General features: G+C 41.9%; 1 long non-coding RNA gene across 2 annotated transcripts; it reads right to left on the bottom strand.

Moving 5' to 3' along the window:
* Window positions 1–65: 65 nt before the first annotated feature.
* On the bottom strand, window positions 66–25,068 carry LOC133564950 (uncharacterized). Of its 2 annotated transcripts, none has more exons than XR_009809385.1 (3): window positions 24,363–25,068; window positions 18,863–18,936; window positions 66–212 (listed from the first exon to the last, which is right to left on the bottom strand). It is a non-coding gene; the product is annotated as an uncharacterized LOC133564950 (long non-coding RNA). The 2 variants fall into 2 exon arrangements; XR_009809384.1 differs by lacking the exon at window positions 66–212 and adding an exon at window positions 11,403–11,557.
* Window positions 25,069–27,223: the final 2,155 nt, after the last annotated feature.

The raw sequence follows: 27,223 nt of genomic DNA, 5'->3' as shown, positions 1-27,223 counted from the left end.
CGGACAATGCCTCTGTTATGACAGGTATAAACAATGGGGTACATAAAGTGCTGAGGGAGGATAGATAGATTGATATACAGTACTTTATTTATTCCATCAAGAGAGTTCCTTCAGGAAAATTAAAATTTTCAGCACAATCCCATTCAAGATCAGACAAAAATTACAGGGAGACAGAACAGGATCGCGGACGGGTCTGCCGGCTTCCAGCGCCCCTTACAAAAAAAAGATGAGATACAGGTAAACAAGGAGGGGGGGTAAATGGGAGAAAAAAAATAAAAGATTAAAATAAAATTAAAAAATCGGTCTTAGCCTGCGCCCTGGAGAGGGGGTGCAGACTGAGGCCAAGGGGAAAAAAACAACTCATAGCCATAGTACACATCCCTCTTACATGTGTGTAAGAGGGAGACATCAAATATCAAAGAACACAGAGGACATTAAAGACATTAAAGCAGCAGATACAACCAGACACTTCTACATACAGCTATGAATAAAAAGTAAAAGAAACATATGACCTCAGTATGACCTCAAAGATTTAATTCTCATTTGTTGTGTGTGTCACTTTCTGCAGCTTGCTGTAAGTCATGCATCAAACGACACCATCCCCCGTACTGTGGAGTACTTGGTAAGGGAAACATATACTTGGTTTTCAGTGTCCCCAAACGCAGGAAGGCCTACATGGCTGTATAAGAAACAATCTACCTTGAAGAGAAGCCTTTGCGAATAACAATAACAATAAGTGTGTGGCACACGCTGGCTGGCCATTGAGCCAGCAGTGTCACGGATTTTGTGACAGGTGGGATGCACTAAAATTACATTTTGTGTTAACAAAATTAAGTGAACACTGTTACATGGCTGAAGTGCTGTACAACATGTACAATGATCCTCAAAACATATTGTATCTGACATTTTTTGAAATCAGTGCTGGTTGAGGTACAGTTGGCCATCAAAGCTTTTGAGGGAAAGCAGGTAGATACCCTTAAATTTCTTGACAGATTGCTTGGCCTGATAAAGTCTGTGAGTAGCACGGTGCTGAATCACCTTGCAAATATTGATGTCCTCAAAGAGCCAATTGATGGATACATCAGCCCCAGCTTGACTTTGGTTACATTCCGATTCCAAGGCAACTTAGCTTCAACTTGTGCCTGAGGACACGAACAATGAACGAAAGCGGTGTGCAGCCTTCACGGTCTCCCTCACTACTGAGTTGGCGGTGAGACTGCCACACAACATTGAGGTAGTGCAATCAATATATGTCAGTTATCAATGTCGAGGCAACTCTAAAGCACAATAAGGACCTGGGAGAAATGAAAAAAATAACCAAGCTGCTTGGCTACTCCTCTACAAACATTGAAAATATTGTTCAGCAATGGTGTGCCATCCATCTAAGTCAGTGGATTGAAACAAAAACCAGTGGGCTTCTGGAGTGGGATATGGAAGTTTAGGGATGCAGCTCGTATCAACCCATTCAGGAAGTTGCTATGGCTGCTGTTTTCTGTATTGTCTTTGACACACTCAAATGCGCAAGTTGTGAGACTATTCAGCCAAATGAACGTGGTAAGAAACAAACTCAGAAATCAAATGTCCTTACAGACCCTTGACTCCAGCCTGTATGTCCAATATGGTCTGAGGTTGTCTGGTGAGCACAAGCTGCCTGATAATATTTTTGCAGTTTTTTGGCACATCAGCTTGTTACTCATTTAGACCATCTCCCTCCGGTGCTGAACCTAACATAGAAATCCTTCTTCAAAATGAAGATGATCTATTTTTTCGGTGAGTCAGCACAGCATGTGTGTAGAGGGGGTCTGAAAAAACAAGATTAGGGCCAGACCTTTCTAACTTTGCCGATTAAATTAATCTTGATGTTGACTGTTCACTATCCACTTTTTGGGTAATTTACATGTTGTTAAACTTCAAGGTTTGTAAGGCTATGAGGAAAAAAGTCATGTTTTACTTGTTGTAGGCTCCTAAATGCGGAGCGCAGGGTTATGAAACTACCTGTAAACAAAACTTTAAAAATGCAACAAAAATGTTTGTATGGCTATGGAAGGAAAAAAAGTCATGTTTTACTATGACTTGTGTTAGGCTCCTATGTGTTGAGCATAGGGTTATAAAACTAAAAAAAACTTTAAAACATGCAAAAAAAAAATATATATATATATATATATATATACATATATATATATATATATATATATATATATATATATATATATATACATACATATATATATGTATATATATATATATATATATATATATATATATACAGACATATATATATATATATATGTGTATACACATATATATATATATATATATATATATATATATATATATATATATATGTATATACACATATATATATATATATATATATATATATATTTATATACACATATATATCATGTTAGACCCGCTCGACATCCATTGCTTTCCTCCTCTCTAAGGTTCTCATAGTCATCATTGTCACCGACGTCCCACTGGGTCATTATTGTCACCGATGTCACAATGGGTGTGAGTTTTCCTTGCCCTTATGTGGGCCTACCGAGGATGTCGTGGTGGTTTGTGCAGCCCTTTGAGACACTAGTGATTTAGGGCTATATAAGTAAACATTGATTGATTGATATATATATGTGTGTGTGTGTCTGTGTGTGTGTATATATATATATTTTAAATATATATATATTAAAATATATGTATATATATATATATATATTTAAAAATATATATAGAAACAAAATGTAAAAAGTAAAAAATTTGGTATAATTATGGGAAAATAAGTCATGTTTTACTGTGACTTGTTGTAGGCTCCTACAAACCCTGTTTCCATATGAGTTGGGAAATCATGTTAGATGTAAATATAAACGGAATACAATGATTTGCAAATAATTTTCAACCCATATTCAATTGAATGCATTACGAAGACAAGATATTTGATGTTCAAACTCATAAACTTCATTTTTTTTTGCAAATAATAATTAACTTAGAATTTCATGGCTGCAACACGTGCCAAAGTAGTTAGGAAAGGGCATGTTCACCACAGTTTTACATCACCTTTTCTTTTAACAACACTCAATAAACGTTTGGGAACTGAGGAAACTAATTGTGAAGCTTTTAATGTGGAATTCTTTCCCATTTTTGTTTTATGTAGAGCTCCAGTCGTTCAACAATCCGGGGTCTCCGCTTTCATATTTTACGCTTCATAATGCGCCACACATTTTCGATGGGAGACAGGTCTGGACTGCAGGCGGGCCAGGAAAGTACCCGCACTCTTTTTTTTACGAAGACACGCTGTTGTAACACTTGTCTTGCTGAAATAAGCAGGGGCGTCCATGATAACATTGCTTGGATTACAACATATGTTGCTCCAAAACCTGTATGGACCTTTCAGCATTAATGGTGCCTTCACAGATGTGTAAGTTACCCATGCCTTGGGCACTAATACACCCCCATACCATCACAGATGCTGGCTTTCTTAACTTTGCGCCTATAACAATCCGAATGGTTATGTTCCCCTTTGTTCTGGAGGACACCACGTCCTCTGTTTCCAAATATAATTTGAAATGTGGACTCGTCAGACCACAGAACACCCTGCCACTTTGCATCAGTCCATCTTAGGTGAGCTCGGGCCCAGCCAAGCCGGCGGCGTTTCAGGATATTCTTGATAAATGGCTTTCGCTTTCCATAGTAGAGTTTTAACTTGCATTTACAGATGTAGCGACCAACTGTAGTTACTGACAGTGGTTTTATGAAGTGTTCCTGAGCCCATGTGATGATATCCTTTACACACTGATGTCGGTTTTTGATGCAGTACCGCCTGAGGCAGTGGTTCTCAACCTTTTTTTAGTGATGTACCGACCTGTGAACATTTTTTAAATCAAGTACCCCCTAATCAGAGCAAAGCATTTTCGGTTTAAAAATAGAGATAAAGAAGTAACATTCTGCTCTATGTCCTCAGTCCCTCATTTACTAAATTGTATAACAGTGCAAAATATTGCTCATTTGTAGTGGTCTTTCTTGAACTATTTGTAAAAAAAGATATAAAAATAACTAAAAACATTTCTAAAAATAAACAAGCTATTCAATTATAAATAAACATTTCCACACATAGAAGTAATCATCAACTTAAAGTGCCCTCTTTGGGGATTGTAATAGAGATCCATCTGGATTCATGAACTTAATTCTAAGCATTTCTTCACAAAAAAATAAATCTTTAACATCAATATTTATAGAACATGTCCACAAAAAATCTAGCTGTCAACACTGAATATTGCATTGTTGCATTTCTTTTCACAGTTTATGAACTTACATTTATATTTTGTTGAAGTATTATTCAATAAATATATCTATAAAGGATTTTTGAGTTCTTGCTATGTTTAAAATATTTGAAAAAAATCTCAAGTACCCCTTGGCATACCTTCAAATACCCCCATTTGAGAACCACTGGCCGGAGGGATCAAAGGTCCGTAATATCATCGCATTTCTCCTGATTCTCTGAACTTTTTGATGATTTTACGGACCGTAGATGGTAAAATCCCTAAATTCCTTGCAATACCTCATTGAGAAATGTTGTTTTAAAACTGTTCGACAATTTGCTTACAAAGTGGTGACCCTCACCCCATCCTTGTTTGTGAATTACTTAGCATTTCATGGAAGCTGCTTTTATACCCAATCATGGCACCCACCTGTTCCCAATTAGCCTGCACACCTGTGGGATGTTCCATATACTGTAAGTGTTTGATGAGCATTCCTCAACTTTATCAGTATTTATTGCCACCTTTCCCAACTTCTTTGTCACATGTTAGCTGGCATCAAATTCTAAAGTTAATGATTATTTGCAAAAAAAACATGTTTATCAGTTTGAACATCAAATATGTTGTCTTTGTAGCATATTCAACTGAATATGGTATGAAAAAGATTTGCAAATCATTCTATTCCGTTTATATTAACATCTAACACAATTTCCCAACTCATATGGAAACGGGGTTTGTAGTATATGTGGAGCATAGGGTTGTAAAACAAAACAAAAAAATACAACAAAAATAAAACAAAACAAATAAAAATAACTTTCAAGTTTTGTATGGTTATGGGAAAAAAAGGCATATTTTACTGTGACTTGTTGTAGGCTCCAATATTTGTAGCAGGGTTATAAAAATAAACACAACCAAAAAAAAAGCAAATTAATAAAACAAAACAAAAAAGTTAATAAATAAATAATTTAAAAAAAAATTACTTAAATAAACACAAACTGAGTAACTTTGACAAAGTGTCTCTTTTTGGAGACTTTGCCAATCCCAAGTCCTAAGGAGGTCATTTAGTTGCTTATAGCAAGCGCCTTTACACACAGCTAGAAGCTTTTTTCTTTTCTGGGGAGTTGGAACCAATGCGATCCTTTGCAAAATATCATGCAAATGAGGTGATGATGTCATCTTGCGACTTCGAGACACTTTTTTGGACAGTCAATAGCTACTCTCCTAGCTGAGCAGTTGGCAACACATGCCGGTGGTGTTCTTGTTAGTTTTTGATTTTTAAAATGTGAGCAAGTTGCAAATCGCCTCTTTGATTTAATATGGAATAAATATTACCCCTATGTTAAATCAGCACTAAGTAACTTTTCAACCTTCATAAAATATTGTCATACCTTTTTGGGATGATACATCAACTTACAACGAGTTGACTGACACCTCTGTCATGGCCTGAGGGGTCTGTATCGGTTAGACTGGCACTAAGCTACTTTGATGAGGGAGGGTGGCAGGAACCCCGCCACTCACAAAAACTACCAATGTGCTGACTTGCTTTGCCTATGTGCATTTACTGCTATCATGGCAGAAGCTGCAAAACAACCAACTAAACAAGAAGTTTGGTCTGAGGAGACTAATAAAAAGAGAAAGGGAGACTACCCGGTCAAAGGGGCAGCCAAAGGGTCAACATTAGCCCGGCTTTCACTCGCTGGCTTGAGCTCAACAATGAGGAGGTATTTCAGACCGATGCTGACTTCGCTCTTTTCCTGCTGGACTAGTAAGTAATTATTGATACTCAAGTGAAGTGAATTGATCAACGTGGACTCCGACTTAAACAAGTTGAAAAACTTATTCGGGTGTTACCATTTAGTGGTCAATTGTACGGAATATGTACTGAACTGTGCAATCTACTAATAAAAGTATCAATCAATCAGAACAAAAGTGTGAAGTGATTTATATAGCGCTTTTCTCTAGTGAGTCAAAGCACTTTACACAGTGAAACCCTTTACCTAAGTTAGATTTAAACCAGTGTGGGTGGCACTGGGAGCAGGAGGGTAAAGTATCTTGCGCAGGTACACAACAGCAGTGACTAGGATGGCGGAAGCGGGAATCGACCTGGAACCCTCAAGTTGCTGGCATGACCGCTCTACCAACCGGATGTTTAATTCCCGTGTATTTTATGTACCTGCAAATCAGGCCTATTCAACTGGCGGGCCACAGATATTTATTTGGCCAGATATCACCCAAATAGGCTTGATGAAACCATTGAAATTAGGGTGGATCATGTATGCAGTACTCCCGTTACCCCCGCAAGGGGCAACAGTGAAGCAGTAGTGGGGTGAGTAGAAGAAGACTACTCATTAAACCGTGGAAAAAACATCAAAATAAATTGCAAAAATTAGATTTTTAACATCAACTGGACAACAGAATATAAATGTTCTACCCTGAGCAAATGCTCGAGTCATGGTTTTTTGGCGGATCTTTTAAGCGAAGTACACATTGATACAGACAAGCAGCAAGAACGGTAGAAATCCCTGCGTGTAAGCTTCATCATTAAACTTGGTCAGGCATTCGTAAGTATATATATATATATTTATATATATAACAAATACAACAACAGAACAACATCAACAAATACGATGATAGCAAAAATGATAGCAAAGAAGCAGTTAGTGAAGTAAATATTAATAAAAAAAGATGATAATGAACATTTTTGCACTACAAATTAAGAAATAAAAATAACAATAGAAATAGCACTATTGATTAACAATAAAAATATAAATTACCTCTATTATCAACAATACAATTGTTTCAAATGCAACCATACATATATGTAATGACAACTTGAATTACAAAAGAAGCAATCTATATTAACCTTATTGATTGTTATAGTGAAAATAGGTTAAGCTTTATCAGTGAGCCCAACTCCACCCCCCCATGGAAATGGAACATCCAGCAACTGCTCTGGCGGATCCTACCCCTGAGGAAAGAGGACAACATTTATAAAAAAAAAATAATAATAATAAAAAAAAAAAGGCGGAAGGGAAAGTAGAAGATCCCAGATCCACTGACACAAAAAGTCACTACCCCAGCAGCTGGCCGCCATGCAACAACGCAAAATATCACAGCTAGAATGTGTCATCAACATGCATTATCACTAGGATTTTCCAGATACACTTTTTTCATTATCGATACTTTACCAATATTGAACCCTTGAGTATTGTCAAATATTGGTCTTGATCCGATACGATATCCACACGGGTTAGAAAACAGTTGATCAACTGAAATTATTCAAACAGAGAACAATAATAGGTATAAAGAATACTAGCCTATTTATTAATAACTGTCTGAAATGACTCTCTTTGTCTGTTTCTAAGTTGAAAGGGAGTGGTAATTGTTTTTTGGCGTGACTCACAGCGCTTTACACAGTGAAACCCATAAGGTACATTTAAACCAGTGTGGGTGGCACTGGGAGCAGGTGGGTAAAGTGTCTTGCCCATTGACACAACAGCTGTGACTAAGATAGCGGAAGCGGGAATCGGCCTGAAACCCTAAAGTTGTTGGCACGACCACTATACATGTAGCCACGGTATTTCATTAAATTAAGTTCATGATGCAGTAAGTTGAATGATAAGTTTGTTACTGGATACACGTCTACCTTGGAGACTGTATCTGTAAGTAATATGCAAAAATATGTTTTCGATACTTGCTTATATTGACATCTGTCGCGTTTTAAACTGCAAGATTATTCATTTAAGGAAACTTAGTACATTTGTCTACTTTGTGTGCTATCGTGTGCTTAACTGTTGTGTAGTTGCTGTCACGCCTGTTAATCTGGGTTTTATGTTTGATCATGGTATGTTTTGTTTTTTGACTCTTGTTTCCCGTTTTTGCACTTCCTGGTTTTGTTGGTCTTCATAGTTACTCATTAGTTTCCACCTGGTCTCCAAGTCACGCCCCTGCCCTCAGTCTCACACCTGTTTGTAATCGTCATCACAGTCATTATTTATACCAATCTGTTTCTGTCCTCGTCCTGGGAACTTTGCTATTGCCTATTTACTGATGCTATTGCCTGCATACTGCTGCACATCCTTCATGCCCTCGATCACCTGCCACGCACCTTGCTGTCATAGTAAGTGGTTTGTTTTAGTTGTTTATAGCCATGCCTTCGTGCTGTTTTTGTTTATAGTTTGATGTTATTCATGCCATTGAGCAAGTGTTTTGATTTCACGTTTATAGTTATAGCCTAGTATTGTACCTCCTTGTGAGCGCCCTTTGTTTTGCCTTTTTTTGTATTTAGTGTTTAATAAATTAAACATGTACTTACACTCACGTCTCGCTCGTGCAAATCACCTTTTGCGTGGAAGAAGCCAATCAAATCCAGTTCATAGTCCTGACAGTTGCCTGTTGTGAATGACTTCACTAAAATACAAAATCCTTGTACTGGGGCCTTATATCAGAGAGTTTAACTGCAAGCTGATACAGCCTAACTTGTGTTTTTTGCTGATATCAGAACAATTCCCGGTTTCAAAATTGGATAAGGACACCCCTAATTATCAGGATCATATTAGAAGCTCTGTCATCATCCATCCATCCATTTTCTACCGCTTGTCCCGTTCAGGGTTGCTGGAGCCACCTCATCAGCCACATTTATATTGTATACCGTCTATATTGCGCAACCCCCTACAATCTAGTTCAAAGGTCAGCAATCTTTAAAATCAAAAGAGTAATTTTGTCCCATCTTCTACTAAAGAAAGAACAAAACAGACATTATTACAAACAATTTTACTTTCAACTCAATAAGCCGACACTCTCACCATACAACCTTTACCTGCTCCCCCGCCCTTTTCCTTGCTTTCCTAATGCTCACCCAACCCTTTACATATTCACGGCCTTAGAGACAGTTGAATATTAAAAAAGTCTTTGAACTCTGATGTTTCTCAAAAAATTGTCTAGAGGGAGCCACACCAAGCAGACTGGCTCCAAATCTGCAGGTTGTCGACCTATAAACTCACAGATTTATTGCCTTCTAAAAGAGCAGTGGTGTGGCCATCTGGCATTGTGGGGAATTAGTTGTCATATGTTGATGACCAACACAACCTGTCACTGTGTGTTCATCACAACATTTTACAGAGAAGAATGTGGTAACCACGGGCTCACTTCATGCTCTGACTGACTGATCACTTTGTGCTTCTGTAGATGCCAGCTCCTTGGACTTATATTCCAAAACAACACACACGATATATGTGTGTTGTGTGTGTGCGCCTTGCAGATGAACGACACCGAAGATGTGGCAGTAAAGATATTTAAAACCCAACTGAGAAGAGTGCACAAGAGAAAGAGTCTCTTAAGGTCACGATCCATTACCGCCAGTTTCCATGTAAACACAAGGAGTGGAATACAGCTTGCACCAGGTCGTTAATCACGATATGAGACAGTTACTCAACAGTCTGCTACCACTTTTCCACACTAAAATGTTGTCAGTTCCCCATATCAAAGTCCATATACACTAAAATAACGTTCGATTTGTTGGTATGTTATTTCAATAAAGTATCTATAGAGTATCTATCTAACTATGTACACACTGTATAATAATGTGTATGTAATAATGTACTGAGAAAGTATTAAAGGGGAACATTATCACAATTTTAGAAGGGTTAAAACCAATAAAAAATCAGTTCCCAGTGGCTTATTTTATTTTTTGAATTTTTTTTTCAAAATTATACCCATCATGGAATATCCCGAAAAAAGGCTTTAAAGTGCCTGATTTTCGCTATCTTTGAAGCCACCGTTGATTTTCCTGTGACATCATCCAGTGATGCCAATGCAAACAAACATGGCTGATAGCACAGCAAGATATAGCGACATTAGCTTCGATTCAGACTCGGATTTCAGCGGTTTAAGCAAGTCAACAGATTACGCATGTATTGAAACGGATGGTTGGGGAAAACGAAATTGAAGAAGAAACTGAAGCTATTGAGCAAATAGCTATTGACGCTATTCGGCCATGTCTGCCTTAGCATCGCCGGTAAAATGTGCAGACCAAACGATCTGGACTTTCGCATCTTGTGACACTGGAGCAACTTAAATCTGTCGATTGGCAAGTGTTTGTTTGGCATTAAATGTGGGTGGAGAGAAACGCTGGATGCAAATATAGCTACAAATGTACATACGCCTAGCCTAAAAAGCACGTTAGCATCGATTAGCTGGCAGTCATGCCGTGACCAACTATGTCTGATTAGCACATAAGTCAATACCATCAACAAAACTCACCTTTGTGATTTTGTTGACTTTATCGTTGGAAATGCATCTGCAGGATATCCATACATCTCTGTGTCATGTCTGCCTTAGCATGGCCGGTAAAATGTGCAGACCAAACGATCGGAAATTTCGCATCTTGTGACACTGGAGCAACTTAAATCTGTCAATTGGTAGGTGTTTGTTTGGCATTAAATGTGGATGGAGGGAAAGGCTCGATGCAAATATAGCTACAAATGTACATACAGCTAGCCTAAATAGCATGTTAGCATCGATTAGCATGCTGTGCTAATCGATGCATATTCTACGTAAATCAACTTGAATCCGTCCCTGATCGTGTTGTTACACCCTCCGACAACACACCGACGAGGCATGATGTCTCCAAGGTACGGAAAACATTCGAAAAAACGGAAAATAACAGAGCTGATTTGACTCGATGTTTTTAATGTGTTTGAGAAAATGGCAGATTGACTACCTAGGTGACGTCACGTTGTGACGTCATCGCTCCGAGAGCAAATAATAGAAAGGCGTTTAATTCGCCAAAATTCACCCATTTAGAGTTCGAAATCGGTTAAAAAAATATATGGTCTTTTTTCTGCAACATCAAGGTATATATTGACGCTTTCATAGGTCAGGTGATAATGTTCCCCTTTAATAACGACTAATAAAGATAGAATACTTTTAACCGCAACATGTAAATGTACAAAAAAAAAAGACAATACTATGATTTGTACATTTTCAGCATGTGCTTGTTCTATTTTCAAACAAAGAAAACAATCTGAAGTTGTCTTTATTTTTGAGTTATCGTGCCATGATTCTACCTGTCCGGCGCACTTGGGAGTAAATTTTTCTCCATGTGGCCCCCGATCTAAAATTAGTTTGACACCCCTGGTCTACGACCTCCCGGGTGGCACCACGATGCTGACGCTGCCCGGCCTCACTGCGTGGCGCCAGTGGTCCTTTGTTTGCTGGGCACCGCACCTGCTGTTTTGGGTTGAGTTCTCTGGGTGGCTGGGGCAGTAATTTGGCACCCGCACATACTGAAAGACAAATATGTTCTACATACAAACACACACACGCAATTATTCATACATATATACATACATACGTACGCTTATTTATACATACATTCGGGCACACATAGGTACTTACGCACATACATCGGTACATACGCGCTCACATACATACACAAATACAGTACATACATACACATTCACGGTACATACATCAACACACACATTCACTGTACAAACATAAGTAACACCCTGAAACTAGAGCTGGATGTAAAATCTAAATTTGTATTATGATGCATAAATAGAATAATACTTGTTCTATTTTTCTTAAATGCATTATGCAATTTTTTTCATTTGTCATATTCGTCTCCATGTAGGATTAGTTATGAGTATTGGGTAGGCTAGCTGCGTCATTTACTAGGTTATGTGTGTATTGCGCATGCTCGAGAAGCAAACAGGAAGTGAAACAGTGAGCGGGAAAAAGAGGGATATCAGAAAATGCCTGTAATATGGACCGTGGGCTTCTTTAATAAATATTGCACCGAAGAGACGACGTTTGGTCATTTTAAGGATGCAACATAATTTTGGTGTTTCCGTCCGGTTAGGCGAAGTTATGCTCGTGGAAATAAGTTTTGATGGAAACAGTGCAGTGTGTTGGCCCTGCGATGAGGTGGCGACTTGTCCAGGGTGTACCCCGCCTTCCGCCCGATTGTAGCTGAGATAGGCGCCACCGCCCCCCGCGACCCAAAAAGGGAATAAGCGGTAGAAAATGGATGGATGGATGGACAGTGCAGTGTAGTGAACTACCGAAGTCAAGCTCGTTAATGATCAGCGAGAACTGTTCACCCACCGAAGGGAAAGGAGAAAGTCTACTAAATAATAACTGCCATTTGTGAGTAAACACCAACACAGTCTGAACATGGATGTTGAGTGGGAATCACTACTGACCGAAATCGAAAAGAAACTTGTCACGTTATCAGTACGTCATCATAGATTAATAAGTGAAGAGTTGAAATTAGGACTTGCGGAAGAAGTGCAATTGTCATGTCGCTTACTAAGGAGAGAGATTCTGAATCCCTTGGAAAGTGAGGAGATTACAAGTTTAGAAGATGGAGGTTTGTCAATACATTTGGCTACTAATGATTTGATCAGGGCTTCACGGTGGAAGAGGGGTTAGTGCGTAGTCTGGGGTTCAATCCTGGGCTCGGGATCTTTCTGTGTGGAGTTTGCATGTCCTCTCCGTGAATGCGTGGGTTCCCTCTGGGTACTCCGGCTTCCTCCCACTTCCAAAGACATGCACCTGGGGATAGGTTGATTGGCAACCTATCCCCAGGTGTGTGAATGTGAGTGTGAATTTTGTCTGTCTATCTGTGTAGGCCCTGCGATGAAGTGGGGACTTGTCCAGGGTGTAACCGCCTTCCGTCCGATTGTAGCTGAGCCAGCGCCCCCGCGACCCCAAAGCGAATAAGCGGTACAAAATGGATGGATGGATGATTTGATCAATAACAGCCAGAAAAAGGCTGACAGCAGCAACGTACCAGCGGAGCCTGAAACTCCTGAGCAGTCAAATGTGGTCTTGGAGCACCCTGTCTTAGCAGCCGATGGTACTATAAGTCCAACAGTGCCAACAACATCACCTAGTAGTGTACCAGACGCAGAAAAAAGACCTGTCAATAACCGATCTCAATTGAATTTGCACCCAATGTGTCGAAAAGATTTTAGAATCATTGGACAAATAGGCGATGCAGGGCAAAAGGACAAATTAAATTACACCAGTCTCGAAAGACAAATTCAACGTGGATTGAAAAATGGTTATGGTGAGGGTGAAATTGTGGAGGCAGTGATTCAATCAATTGTGCCTGATGTCAAAATAAGAAGTTACCTGGAAAGCAGACCAGAATTACCACTAAGCTCATTAGGACAAGTTTTAAGGACGCATTTTGTTGAGAAAGACGCCACAAAGCTGTTTCATATGCTGACACAAATGCTCCAAGAGCCTAAAGAAACCCCTATTCAGTTCCTCATCCGTGTCATAGATCTGAGACAGAAAGTCCTTTGTACATTTGAGAGAGCAAAGATTGGCCTAAAGCATAACCCAGAACTTGTACAGACACAATTCCTTCAAACATTGCTGACTGGCTTAAGTGATGATGCTGTACACACAGACATAAAACCTTACCCACAGGACCCATCTGTGTCAGATGAAGTACTGATTGACAAGATGAGTGCAGCCAACAGTGTGGAGTTAGAAAGGCGAAACAAACTCTCAGCTGTGACTAGACTTAAAGGCAATAAAGTGGCAATGGTTCAAGAAAAAAGTGTGCTAAGTGGGACGTGTAATTTCTGAGGAGGGGTACTGTATGAATCCAAAAGAGGTAGAGGTCATCCAAAACCTGAAAAGAAAAAAGCCCAAGACAGTGCGAGACGTGAGATCACTAGTCAGCTTCCTGAGCTACTACAGATCTTTCATTGCCAATTTCTCAAGGATTGCCAAACCCTTGCACGAGTTGCTTACCCATCCAAGAACTGAGAAGAGTTCAATGCAGAAAAGGAAATGTAGTCGTTCAACCAAGTTCCCTCCATCTCAGCCAGTGGAGTGGACAGCGTAACATCAACAAGCTCTGGAAAAGCTGATAGACATGTTACCTGATCCCCCATTAATGGCCGATCCAGCCATTTATCTTACACGTTGATGCATTTGAAGATGATCGTGGGCAGTATTGTATCAAAGTCAAGGAACACCACTTAGAGTGATTGGTTATAAATCGCGCACACACCGCAACAGAGAAGAATTACAGACTCCACTCAGGAAAACTGAAATTCCTCGGTCTCAAAAGGGCGGGGACTGAGCGGTTCCGCGACTACCTCTTCTACGCTCCACACTTAACAGTCTACAGCGATAACAACCCCGACACATATGTCAAAGTTGAACGCAGTGGGACATCGCTGGATGCCAACCGTGATGCCGACTTTCTATCTCGCCAATCGACTGCAATGGAGGAGATCATGGAAGGAAGCACTAAAGAATATGGACCAGAAGACATTGCAGCCGATGGAGAAGCACTCCAAGTCTGTGCCAAAAGTGAGAGAGAATGGATTTCAGCCATAACCTGTAATGTAGACGTGCTGCAGGAGTTGTCGTCCACCGACACGGTCATTTCCTCAATACCACCTGAGCGTACCCGAGCAGATCAGAACGAAGATGACGTCATAAGCAGAGTGATCACTTTGAAGCAGCAAAGGGAACATTTGCAATACAAGGACAAGATGAGGGAAACAAGTCCGGTGAAAGGTCTTCTGAGAGAGTGGACTCGTCTTTACCTTGACCAGGATGATCTGCTGCGATGAAAGAGTGCCTCCTACACGCAACTTGTCACTCCTGAAAGTTTTTAGCCATTGATTTATTAGCAGCTACATGAGGAAATGGGACATTTAGGTGCTGTTAGGATGGTCCACTTGGCCAGAACAAGATTTGTTAGGCTGAAAACGAGACAAGAAATGGAGCACTATGTGACCAGAGTGTTGCTGCTTAAAGCAGAAGAAACCAAACAGAAAAACAAAGACACCCTTGCATTTAAAGAGAAGCAAAGGTGTAGTGGACTATATTTTAGTGGTAATCGATAATTTCACAAAATTTGGCCAGGTCTACGCCACACCAAACAAGTCAGGCAAAACAGCAGCACGCAAGATATTTGATGACTTTGTCTTGAGATTTGGATTTCCTGGAAAGATCAATCATGACCAAGGAAAATCATTTGAGAATGAGCTATTCAAAAAGTTGCAAAGGTACAGTGGTATACAGCACTCAAGAACAATGCCGTATCACCTGTAGTCCAACCCAACAAAATGCTTTAAGAGAACATTACTTGACAAGCTACGGACATTGGTGTCAGGCTTGTCCCTGACAGTTTGGTTATGTGTTTGTTTTTCCTCTGTTTTTATTTTATTTCCTGTCAGCGCTCTTCTTTCGGTTGTTTCCTGCTTGTCTCACTGAGCGCTGTGTCCCCTCAGATGAGGCTGATTGGCACCTGGTCACACCTGGTGTCAATCAGCCAGAGGCTATTTAGACCAGCTTTGCCCTCCAGTCAGTGCTGGAGTATTGTCGTTGTAGCTGTAGCTAATACCTGTATGTTGTATCTGGATAGCTCTTAGCCGTTTCCTGTATGCTGTGAGCTGTTTTCTAGTTCCTCGTTTCCTGTTTTCCTGGTATCCTGTTTCCTGTCTCCTAGTTCTTGGTTTGTGTTTTACCGTTATTTTGGACATTAAATTATGTTTTCCTGCACCAAGCCTGCCGTCTCTCCATCTTGGGGTTTGTCACCAACACATTGTGACAATTGGAGGAGACCCAGAAACCCAACTGGAAGGGCTATTTGAATAAAGGGGTTAATGCCTACAAGTCCACCGTCAATGAAGCCACAGGGTTTACCCCGTACTTCTTGCTCTTTGGGAAAGAACCAACTTTGCCAGTTGACCTCATGTTCCCGAGGGAACCACCAAAATCTGAATCTCATGCAGCCTATGCTGAGAAATGGAAGGCGTCAATGCAAGAAGCCTATAACATCGCCCAGGAAAACCTGAGAAAATCCGGTGAAAGAGGACGGAAGTACTTCACAGTAATCTTCTGCAACCCTGTCCTTACCTCATCGATGGCCCAACCAACAAACATCTTGGTAAGCCAGAGAAGAAAAGCAGACCCAACACAAGGACCAAGGTGTGTGAAATCCCTAGAGATGCAGAGAGCTCAAGTGAGAATGAGTATAACTTGTGGATCCAAAGGCAGTCTCAGGACACTCCCCTAAATCCACATGCACCAGTATTCAAGCCTGTGGGAGAGAACCACGCCACAGTGGAACCTGAAATAGAGGAATTCGACGACAGGAGTCGGCAACAAGATGGAGATGATGCCATTCAGCAAGGACAGGGAACACGAGATGACTGGACCAAGGACATGGAAGGGAGCAAAGACCAAGACATGGTCCTTGACATTGCAGCAGAGCTGCAGGATGAAGATGGTGTCCTGTCTTCAGCAGATTCCTCGTACTTAGAGGACAGTGAACATGCCAAGAGAATAAGACGGTCTACAAGAACACGCCAACTAAGACATATCCTTTCATATGCTAGATTAGAAAAACCTAGTAATGATGTGTTTGAGGTATAGTAAACCAAATAAAGTTTGATTCTACAGTGACATAGATTGTGTTTTGTAAAATTGTTCTGCAATGATTGATTACTTCACATAATACTTAAATTATCACCAGTCTTTATGTGTAAAGTCTTACAAAAAAGTTGCAAAGGTACAGTGAGACTACACTGAAGGTGATGAGTGAAAAAAAAAAAGAGTGTCACCAGGTTTGAGTGACAAGTGATGGACTTTGGTGAACTACACGGAAAGAATGTATAATGTGAATACGCATTAAGTATGGTGAAATAGTAGATTGCTATATGTGAGTTAATGGACTTGGGAGGCCTACCAACGAACCGGGAATAAGGACATTACACCAAACGCAGTGACAAATATGTGTTTATTTGTACTGTGGCCATGCTGTGTAGTCAAAGTGTAGTCAATGGGGTTAGAGTATAATTGTGTTGTGTGTTTGTAAGTCATTCATGGGTTGTGAAAAAGTTTGAATTAAAGGGACAGGTGTTTGGGAACATATCTTTTTTTAGTGGGGGACGATATAGCACTCTGAAACTAGAGTTGGTTGTAAAATCTAAAGTTGTATTATGATGCATAAATAGAATAATACTTGTTCTATTTTTGTTAAATGCATTATGCAATTTTTTCATTTTTCATATTCATCTCCATGTATGATTAGTTATGAGTATTGGGAAGGGGAGCTGCGTCATTTTCTATGTTATGTGTGTAATTCCTCGAGAAAGAAACAGGAAGTGAAACTGTGAGCGGGAAAAAGAGGGATATCAGAAAATGCCTGTAATATGAACCGTGGGCTTCTTGAATAAATATTGCACCGAAGAGACGACGTTTGCTCATTTTGAGGGTTCAACACATACATATACACATTCTGTACATATACAAGCACATATGCATACATACACTCATGCATATAATGTTACATCAAAGATATATTAATATTCCCTCTAGGGCAGGGGTCGCTAACCCGCGGCTCTGGAGCCGCATGCGGCTCTTTAGCGCCGCCCTAGTGGCTCTCTGGAGCTTTTTAAAAAATATATGAAAAATGAAAATGATGAGGGGAAAAAAACACATTTTTTGTTTTAATTAGGTTTCTGTAGGAGGACAAACATGACACAGACCTCCCTAATTGCTATAAAGCACACTGTTTATATTAAACATGCTTCACTGATTTGAGTATTTGGCGAGCGCCATTTTGTCCTTCTTATTATGGCGGTCCTTGAACTCACCCTAGTTTGTTTACATGCATAACTTTCTCCGACTTTCTAAGACATGTTTCATGCCACTTCTTTTTCTGTCTCATTTTGTCCACCAAACTTATAACGATGCGCATGAATGCACAAAGGTGAGTTTTGTTGATGTTATTGACTTATGTGGAATGTGCTAATCAGACATATTTGGTCACTGCATGACTGTAAGCTAATCGATGCTAACATGCTATTTAGGCTAGCTGTATGTACATATTGCATTACGATGCCTCATTTGTAGCTATATTTGAGCTAATATAGTTTCTTTTAAGTCCTCATAATTCAATTTATATCTCATGAGACACAATCTGTATGTAACATGGCTTTTATTTTTTTGCGGCTCCAGATAGATTTGTTTTTGTATTTTTGGTCCAATATGGCTCTCTCAACATTTTGGGTTGTTGAACCCTGCCATAGGGGAAACTGGGTAAAGCATGGCACACTGATAAGTCTTAAAGGCCTACTGAAACCCACTACTACCCACCACGCTGTCTGATAGTTTATATATCAATGATGAAATATTAACATTGCAACACATGCCAATACGGCCTTTTTAGTTTACTAAATTGCAATTTTTAATTTCCCGGGACTTTTTTCTTGAAATCGTCGCGTAATGATGACGTGTACGCGTGACGTCACGGGCTGTTATGAATATGAGCGCTGCGTACACACACAGCTAAAAGTCGTCTGCTTTAACGGCATAATTACACAGTATTTTGGACATCTGTGTTGCTGAATCTTTTGCAATTTGTTCAATTAATTTTGGAGAAGTCAAAGTAGAAAGACGAAGTTGGGAAGCTTTAGCCTTTAGCCACACAAACACACGATGATTCCTTGTTTAAAATTCACGGAGGTGAAACTTTAGTATGGATCACAGCGGACATGGATCTCGACTACATGTCAACCAGCAGGTTTCGGTGAGAAAATTGTGGTTAAAAAGTCGCCACTTACCGGGTATCAGCTGAGCTTGGGCCTCCCGTACAGCTGCCGTCGACTTCCCCGAGACACTGCGCGTCAACACCCGGCTGTGGACGTACACATCCGACTATCAGGTACTGTTAAACTCACTAAAACACTAGCAACACAATAGAATTATAAAGGATTTCCCAGAATTATCGTAGTAAATGTCTCTAAAAACATATGAATCCGTCTCAATGCAACGCTATTGCAATCGCGTTTTTTTTTTCTTTTTCTAGTCCGTTAATATCAATATCCTCAAACAGGAATCTTTCATCCTCATTCAAATTAATGGGGAAATTGTCGTTTTCTCGGTCTGAATAGCTGTTTTTGTTGGAGGCTTCCATTAAAATCAATGTGAATATATGAGGAGCCATCAACATGTGACGTCATCGTCTGCGACTTCCGGTAGAAGCAGGGTTTTTCTCCAGTTGCGAACTTTATCGTGGATGTTCTCTACTAAATCCTTTCAGCAAAAATATGGCAATATCGCGAAATGATCAAGTATGACACATATAATTGACCTGCTATCCCCGTTTGAATAAGAAAATCTCATTTTAGTAGGCCTTTAACTTACTTTACAATAACAATGTACAAGGTTAATATAGTTCTTCCCCCCCCCCTTTTCTTTTTTATTTCAAGTTAACATTACGTATATGTATTGTAGCATTTAAAACAATTATATTGTTGATAATGGAGGTAATGATTATTATTATCCATTATCAATAGTGCTATTTCTATTGGTAATTGTATTGCTCCATTTGCAGTGTAAAAATGTTCATTGTCATTTTTGTGTTTTTAATATTTACTTTACTAACTGCTTCTTTGCTATTATTCTTTGTATCATATTTGTACATAACATATTTGCTGATGTTGTTCTGTTGTTGTTGTTGTTGTCTCTCTGTTGTGTCCCCACTCTTTCCCCCTCTGTCTTACTTTTTTTTCTTTTCCTTATCCTCACCTGTTCCGGTCCGGTTTTGCTAAATATGAAATAAATCAATTTAATAAAGTTGAACACAAATAAGACAACAAAAGAAGTACCTCACCCTTCTGTTTTGTAAAGTAAATCTGGTTGCCAAGTTACAAGTTTTTATTTTTTCCAATTTATAGGGCCTCTTCTTCCTCTCCTGTCACTTTCGGCTCTCCCTCTTGCTTTTCAGCTCCCCCCTTTCGGTCACCATTGCTGCTAATAAAGGGCCGTAGAGGGCCGGGAGAGGAAGTTGGCTACGGCCATCTGCGCCCCCGGACTGTGGACCACCCGGAAGTTGTAGGGATGCAACGCAAGGTACCACCGGATGATCCGTGCATTTGCATCCTTCATGCGATGGAGCCATTGGAGTGGTTTGTGGTCTGAGCAGAGACTGAAGGCGCGCCTCAACTGGTAGTATCGGAGGGCCCCGACCGCCCACCAGATGGCGAGGCACTCCCTCTCCACTGTGCTGTACCTTTCCTCCCGGTCCGCGAGTTTCCGGCTGATGTACAGGACGGGGCGGTCGACGCCCTCCACTCGCTGGGACAGCACCTCCCCCAGCCCCCGGCCCAACGCGTCCGCCAGTAGACAGAAAGGGATGGTAAAGTCAGGCATGTGCAGTACTGGCTCAACGCAGAGTGTTGTTTTTACCTTTTTGAACACCCGCTGGTACAACTCCGTCCACTGTACCAGCTCTGGAACACCCTTTCGGGTGAGGTCAGTCACTGGGGTGGTCAGATCCGCGAAACGGGGAATAAACCGGCGGTAGTACTCCGCCAGACCCAAAAACTGCCTCACCTCCTTTTCCGTCTCGGAGGGTGGACAGGCTCCAATCGCCGCCGTCTTGTCTTCCTGCGGCCGCACCTGCCCCCTCCAAGTGGTACCCCAGATACTGTACATCCCCCCGGCCAACCACGCACTTTGCCGGGTGGGCGGTGAACCCCATCCGCCGCCTGTGTTCTTCCCAGCCGCTACTCTGGAAGATGACATCATCCAGGTAGGCCACCGCTTGGGGGCGCAGCACTCGGTCCACGAGGCGCTGGAACGTGGCTGGCACACCAAACAAACCAAACGGAAGCGTCACGAATTGGTATAAACTTTCCGGAGTGCAAAAGGCCATTTTTTCCTGGGACACTGGTGACAAGGGAATCTGCCAGTAGCCCTTGGTGAATCCAGTGTCGTGAAAAAACAAACAGTGCCCAGCCGATCCAGGAGCTCGTCGACCTGAGGTATCGGGTACACGTTGAAACGTGATATTAGATTCACCTTGCGGTAATTCACACAGAACCGCACAGACCCATCCTTCTTCCCTACCAGAACAATGAGGCTGCATCACGCACTGTGGGATTCTTCTAATACCCCCGAATCAAGCATGGTTTTTAATTCTTCCCAAACTACTTTGCGTTTGTGTTTGGGTAGCCTGTATGGGTGAGACAGCACTGTAACACCTGGGCTGGTCTCAATATGATGCTGAATGAGGTTAGTGAGCGATCGCCCGGAAAAGGGTGGAGTGCCATCTCCGGGTTGGGGAGGAGACCCTGCCCCAAGTGGAGGAGTTCAAGTACCTAGGAGTCTTGTTCACGAGTGAGGGAAGAGTGGATCGTGAGATCGACAGGCGGATCGGTGCGGCGTCTTCAGTAATGCGGACGTTGTACCGGTCCGTTGTGGTGAAGAAGGAGCTGAGCCGGAAGGCAAAGCTCTCAATTTACCGGTCGATCTACGTTCCCATCCTCACCTATGGTCATGAGCTTTGGGTCATGACCGAAAGGATAAGATCACGGGTACAAGCGGCCGAAATGAGTTTCCTCCGCCGTGTGGCGGGGCTCTCCCTTAGAGATAGGGTGAGAAGCTCTGCCATCCGGGAGGAACTCAAAGTAAAGCCGCTGCTCCTTCACATCGAGAGGAGCCAGATGAGGTGGTTCGGGCATCTGGTCAGGATGCCACCCGAACGCCTCCCTAGGGAGGTGTTTAGGGCACGTCCAACCGGTAGGAGGCCACGGGGAAGACCCAGGACACGTTGGGAAGACTATGTCTCCCGGCTGGCCTGGGAACGCCTCGGGATCCCCCGGGAAGAGCTAGACGAAGTGGCTGGGGAGAGGGAAGTCTGGGTTTCCCTGCTTAGGCTGTTGCCCCCGCGACCCGACCTCGGATAAGCGGAAGATGATGGATGGAGGTTAGTGAGGCCAGTCCGAGAGGAGAACACATCAGAAAAGCCCCGCTGCAGCTTTGCAACATCCGCTTTCTGCGCTAACGTGAGCTGGTCGTCACAGGGGAGGGGAGAGGGAAGGGTAGAGCGCGGGATCTCTGGCCGCAACTCCTCCTCCTCCCCCACTACCGTTACCATGGAAACAGGCTCCACTTCCTTCCATGGTTTCAGTAGGCTCAGATGGTAGATTTGAGTGTCTGCACCCCGGTTGAACCTCGTAGTCCACATCACCCACTTGCCGCGTGGCCTCAAAAGGTCCTTGCCACATAGCAAGTAATTTCGAGCTGGATGTTGGGAGTAATAAAAGCACATTTTCTCCCAGTGAAAATTTTCTTAGCTGAGTCCTCTTGTTATACACCCGCTGCTGCCATTCCCGCGCACGGAGCAAATTCTCGCGTGACAAGTGCCCAACCGTGTGGAGTTTTGCTCGCATGTCCATGACGTACTGAATTTTGTTTTTGCTGGAGCTCAGACCCTCCTCCCAGCTTTCCTTAATTATGTCCAGCACTCCGCGTGGCCCCCTACCATACAATAGTTGAAAAGGCGCAAAGCCTACTGAGGTCTGGGGTACCTCCCGCATCGCAAACACTAGGGGATCCAGCCATTTATCCCAATTTAGTTTGTCGTTGTGCATAAACTTACGGATCATGGTTTTCAGCGTTTTATGTAACCTCTCCACCAGCCCAACTGTTTGGGGATGGTACACGCTGGTGCGGATCGTTTTGAATCACAGTAAACCGGAAAGTTCCTTTATCGTGCGTGACATAAAGGACGTGCCCTGGTCAGTCAGAATCTCTGTCAGGATTCCGACTCGAGAGCTGACCTGAAACAGAGCTTGCGCGACACTCTTGGCAGAGATAAAGCGCAGGGGCACTGCTTCGGGATAGGGCGTTGCGTAATTCACCAAGATTAGCACAAAGCGATATCCCTGTGTGCTCGGGTGGAATGGTCCGATGAGGTCCATCCCAATTCTCTCGAATGGGACCTTCATGAGCGGCAATGGGCGCCTGTGTGGTGGCCGGCGGATTCACCAGCTGGCAGTCCGGGCATGGTCATGGTCCGATTCTATTGGCAGGGCAGACGCGCCCCACTGGTTTGCTGCCTGCCCTGCCAATAGAATCGGACCATGACCCGATTGAGTGTCTTGTCTTACCCCTTGTGGCCAGATATGCGATTAAAATGCGCCGCCTGGAAAACAATTTACAGGCTGCGTTTGGCACCAACAACCGGGTGGATTCCTCTCCGGTTTGAGTGTCACGGCTCACTCGGTATAACTTGTCCCTAATAATTGAAAAGTGGGAGAATACCCGCGCATTCCCCGGGCGCACCAGCTGACCGTCAATGTAACAACCGTCAACCTGTCGTCTGCTTCACAGCCGGCTCCTGCACATGCCCTGCCTGCAGGTGACGCGTGGACCACGCCCCTTCCAAATGCGTCTACATCAGCAATATGTTTTGCCTGAGTGCTGGACAGGACACAAGGGAAAAAACAACAACTTTTTTTTATAGTTTCCCTTTCTATTCCGTGACAGTCAATTGAAGTGTTGGATTTGCATTTCTTTACAATTTGGATTATTTCCTCTTTTTCACATTGTTAAGTTCTGCAGCCTCATTTTTATAAGTATGTATAACAACATCTGTGACATAAATCAGGCTAAGTTGTGTTTGCAGTGCTACCCGAGCTGACCTCAACTTGCCAATAAACAACCAAGATGTTCCAAAGTAAATGTAACTGCATAGTTATGCAATGACACAGTTCTGACACCATCTTTATTGTCAGAGTTAAATACATATTGAACTAGAATTTTATTTCCTTTTTACTCCTTTTTTTAGATGGGGAAACCGAAACATGCAGAGTGGTTGGTTTGAATGAGATGTCAGGCAGGCCAACTGTACTGGAAAAAGGCTTTTTGGGTATTTATTTTTTACATGAGCTTATCGTGTACTCACACACACGCACACAAATATTTTTTAACTTTAGCACTTGAAGATATTTTCAACCTGATCCCACCAGAGGAACTGGCAGGAACAGTGCGCATGTTGATTTCCAAGCAAGCTTTTCAAAGTAGTCACTCATATGTCATTTCCAAACTTTCACATCAGCGAAAGAGGAGAAACAAAACGTGAGTGAAGGAGCATCATGAGAGAGGTTTCTTATAATTATTATTTTTAAATGTGCACACCAGTAAGTGGTATGAAGGGGAAAGAAGTCCAAAGCGCCTCTGCTTTTTGAATGTGAAAAAAAAAAATCAAGACACTGATCATGTCAAAGCCAAAAGGTAAGCAAAGCTTACATCGCCTCCCAGCCACAGACATACTTGCCAACCCTCCTGGATTTTCCGGGAGACTTCTGAAATTCAGCGCCTGTCCCGAAAACCTCGCGGAAGAAATGTTCTCCCGAAAATCTCCCGAAATTCAGCTGGAGCTGGAGGCCAGGCCCCCTCCAGCTCAAACATGCACAGTTCGAAGCTTGAAAGGGAGGATTGCAGGCGGATCTTACGGCATTTAAAGTCCTTTTTAAAAACGACTGCTAATCCTCCTCCTTTTCGACCGGACGGCCGCGGAGAATTAAAGTAGGAACACTCCGGAGGCAGAAGTTCATTAAGAGGGGCGGACTCACCGGCTCTCAGCCATGTTTCCGTCACACAGAGGAAGTCAAGTCCGCCGCCTGCGGGAAGTGAAGAAATCCTTCAGGATAAACGTTTTGTGTGTCAAAGATCTTGCGTTCACAATACCGAACCTGGCCGGGGCCAGCACGTGCAAGGGCGCAGCTAATACAGGTGGGGCCCGACACACAGCCCGCAGGTGGCGGGGGAGAAGAGCCAAGAGGCGGGAAAGGAAGGCAGGAATCCGGCCAGGTGAAAAAGCTGACTGGGACGACGAAAAACCAACGTCGAAGTTGATCATATCAGTGGGAAAGTAGCAAAGATCCAACAGTGTTTGGCGGTCATACACAAGCAGTGAGCTGACAGAGACGAAAATAGACGCAAACAACACAAAAACGAACAGAGCTGACAGCGAGAGACGGCAGGGCAAAGCACATACTGGCGCCATCTTCTGGAAACTTGGAAGTGATGTTATTTAACGATTTGAGTTTATACCAAAAAGTTCTATTTTGGTTTCCTCCGACCACATAACATTCTCCCAATCCTCTGCTGTATCATCAATGTATCTATTTTAAAATAAACTCAACTCGTGTTTGGAAGAAGAAGAATACTGAGTTGCATCCCAAGAACACCATACCTACTGTGAAGCATTGGGGTGGAAACATCATGCTTTGGGGCTTTTTTTCTGCTAAGGGGACAGGACGATTGATCCGTATTAAGGAAAGAATGAATGGGGCCATGTATCGTGAGATTTTGAGCCAAAACCTCCTTCCATCAGTGAGAGCTTTGAATGGTTGACCAAAAACTTATTTTCCACCATAATTTACAAATACATTCTTTAAAATTCCTACAGTGTGAATTCCTGGATTTGTTTTCACATTCTGTCTCTCACAGTTGAAGTGTACCTATGATGAAAATTACAGACCTCTGTCATCATTTTAAGTGGGAAAACTTGCACAATCGGTGGCTGACTAAACACTTTTTTACCCCACTGTATATATATATATATATATATATATATATATATATATATATATATATATATATATATATATATATATATATATACACATATACATATATATATATATATATACATATATATATATATATATATATATATATATATATATGTATATATATATATATATATATATATACACTGTATGTATATATATCCATAGTATGGACGGAAAAACATCAACACTTATTTGAGGAACTGTTGGACCATTTAGTTGAACCACCAATCCTTGCCTTTCCTGACTTTAACAAACCTTTTGTTCTACACACAGACGCTTCCAACCTGGGCCTGGGTGCAGTTTTGTATCAGGAACAGGAAGAAAAACTGCGTGTAATAGCATATGCGTCCAGAGCCCTGACCACATCCGAGAAGAACTACCATTTTCATTCTGGAAAACTAGAGTTCCTCGCCCTTAAGTGGGCCGTGTGTGAACAATTCAGGGACTATTTGATCAGTTCATCATGCACTGTGTACACAGACAATAATCCTCTCACACATGTTTTGTCTACAGCTAAACTAAATGCAACTGGATGCAGGTGGGTTGCTGAATTAGCGGATTTTCACCTCACCATTCGACACAGGCCTGGAAAAGAAACCGTTGATGCCGACACACTCTCGAGGATGCCATTGGATATTGACACAAAGTTTAAAGACTGTACTGAGGAAATGTCATCTCGTTTGGTACAAGTAGTCGTACATTCAATTGAGGACACAAATCCTAACACAGTGTGGTCCATGGCTCTGTCTGTTCAATGTAAAGACATCAACAAGCCAGAACACCAGCCTCTCTCGCTAGCGAAGATTTGTCATGCTCAGAAGGAAGATAAAAATATCGGCCCAGTGATGGAGTGTCGTCAGTTAAATAAGAGACCTGAAAACAAACTGTTAAAATCATTCAGTGTGCAGAGTAAAAGACTAATGAGTGAATGGGAAAAACTTACCGTGGATGATGATGGCATCCTGCGTCGAAAGACAGCTACACAAACACAGCTCGTTTTGCCAGAAAAGTACAAAGCAACTGTTCTGAAGGAGCTGCATGATGTTATGGGGCACCAAGGGATTGACCGAACCACCTCGCTGGTAAGAGAACGCTTCTTTTGGCCCTATATGCAACAGGACATTCAACACTATGTGGCTAGAAGCTGTTCATGTTTGAAGAAGAAGAAGCCCAGCCGAGAGATTAAGGCACCCATAACCAACATTGTCACAACTCAGCCCTTTGAGTTAGTCTCCATTGATTTTCTACATGTTGACCAGAGTGCAGGTGGGTATGAGTACATTTTGGTAATTATTGACCATTTCTCAAGATTTGCCCAAGCGTATGCTACAACCAACAAGTCAGCAAAAACAGTGGCAGATAAACTTTTCAATGATTATGCACTGAAATTTGGATTCCCTCAATGTATCCATCATGATCAAGGTGGTGAATTTCAAAACCAGCTCATAGCACAGCTGAAAAAGACCTCTGGAGTGTTAGGTTCGCGAACAACGCCCTACCACCCAGAAGGAAATGGACAAATCGAACGTTTTAAACGTACACTCGTACAGATGC

Source organism: Nerophis ophidion, linkage group LG13 (genome assembly GCF_033978795.1).
Source record: "Nerophis ophidion isolate RoL-2023_Sa linkage group LG13, RoL_Noph_v1.0, whole genome shotgun sequence".
Classification (NCBI taxonomy): Eukaryota; Metazoa; Chordata; class Actinopteri; order Syngnathiformes; family Syngnathidae; genus Nerophis; species Nerophis ophidion.
The sequence above is the reverse complement of the archived record's forward strand: the minus strand, read 5'-3'. Positions and strand labels throughout refer to the sequence as shown.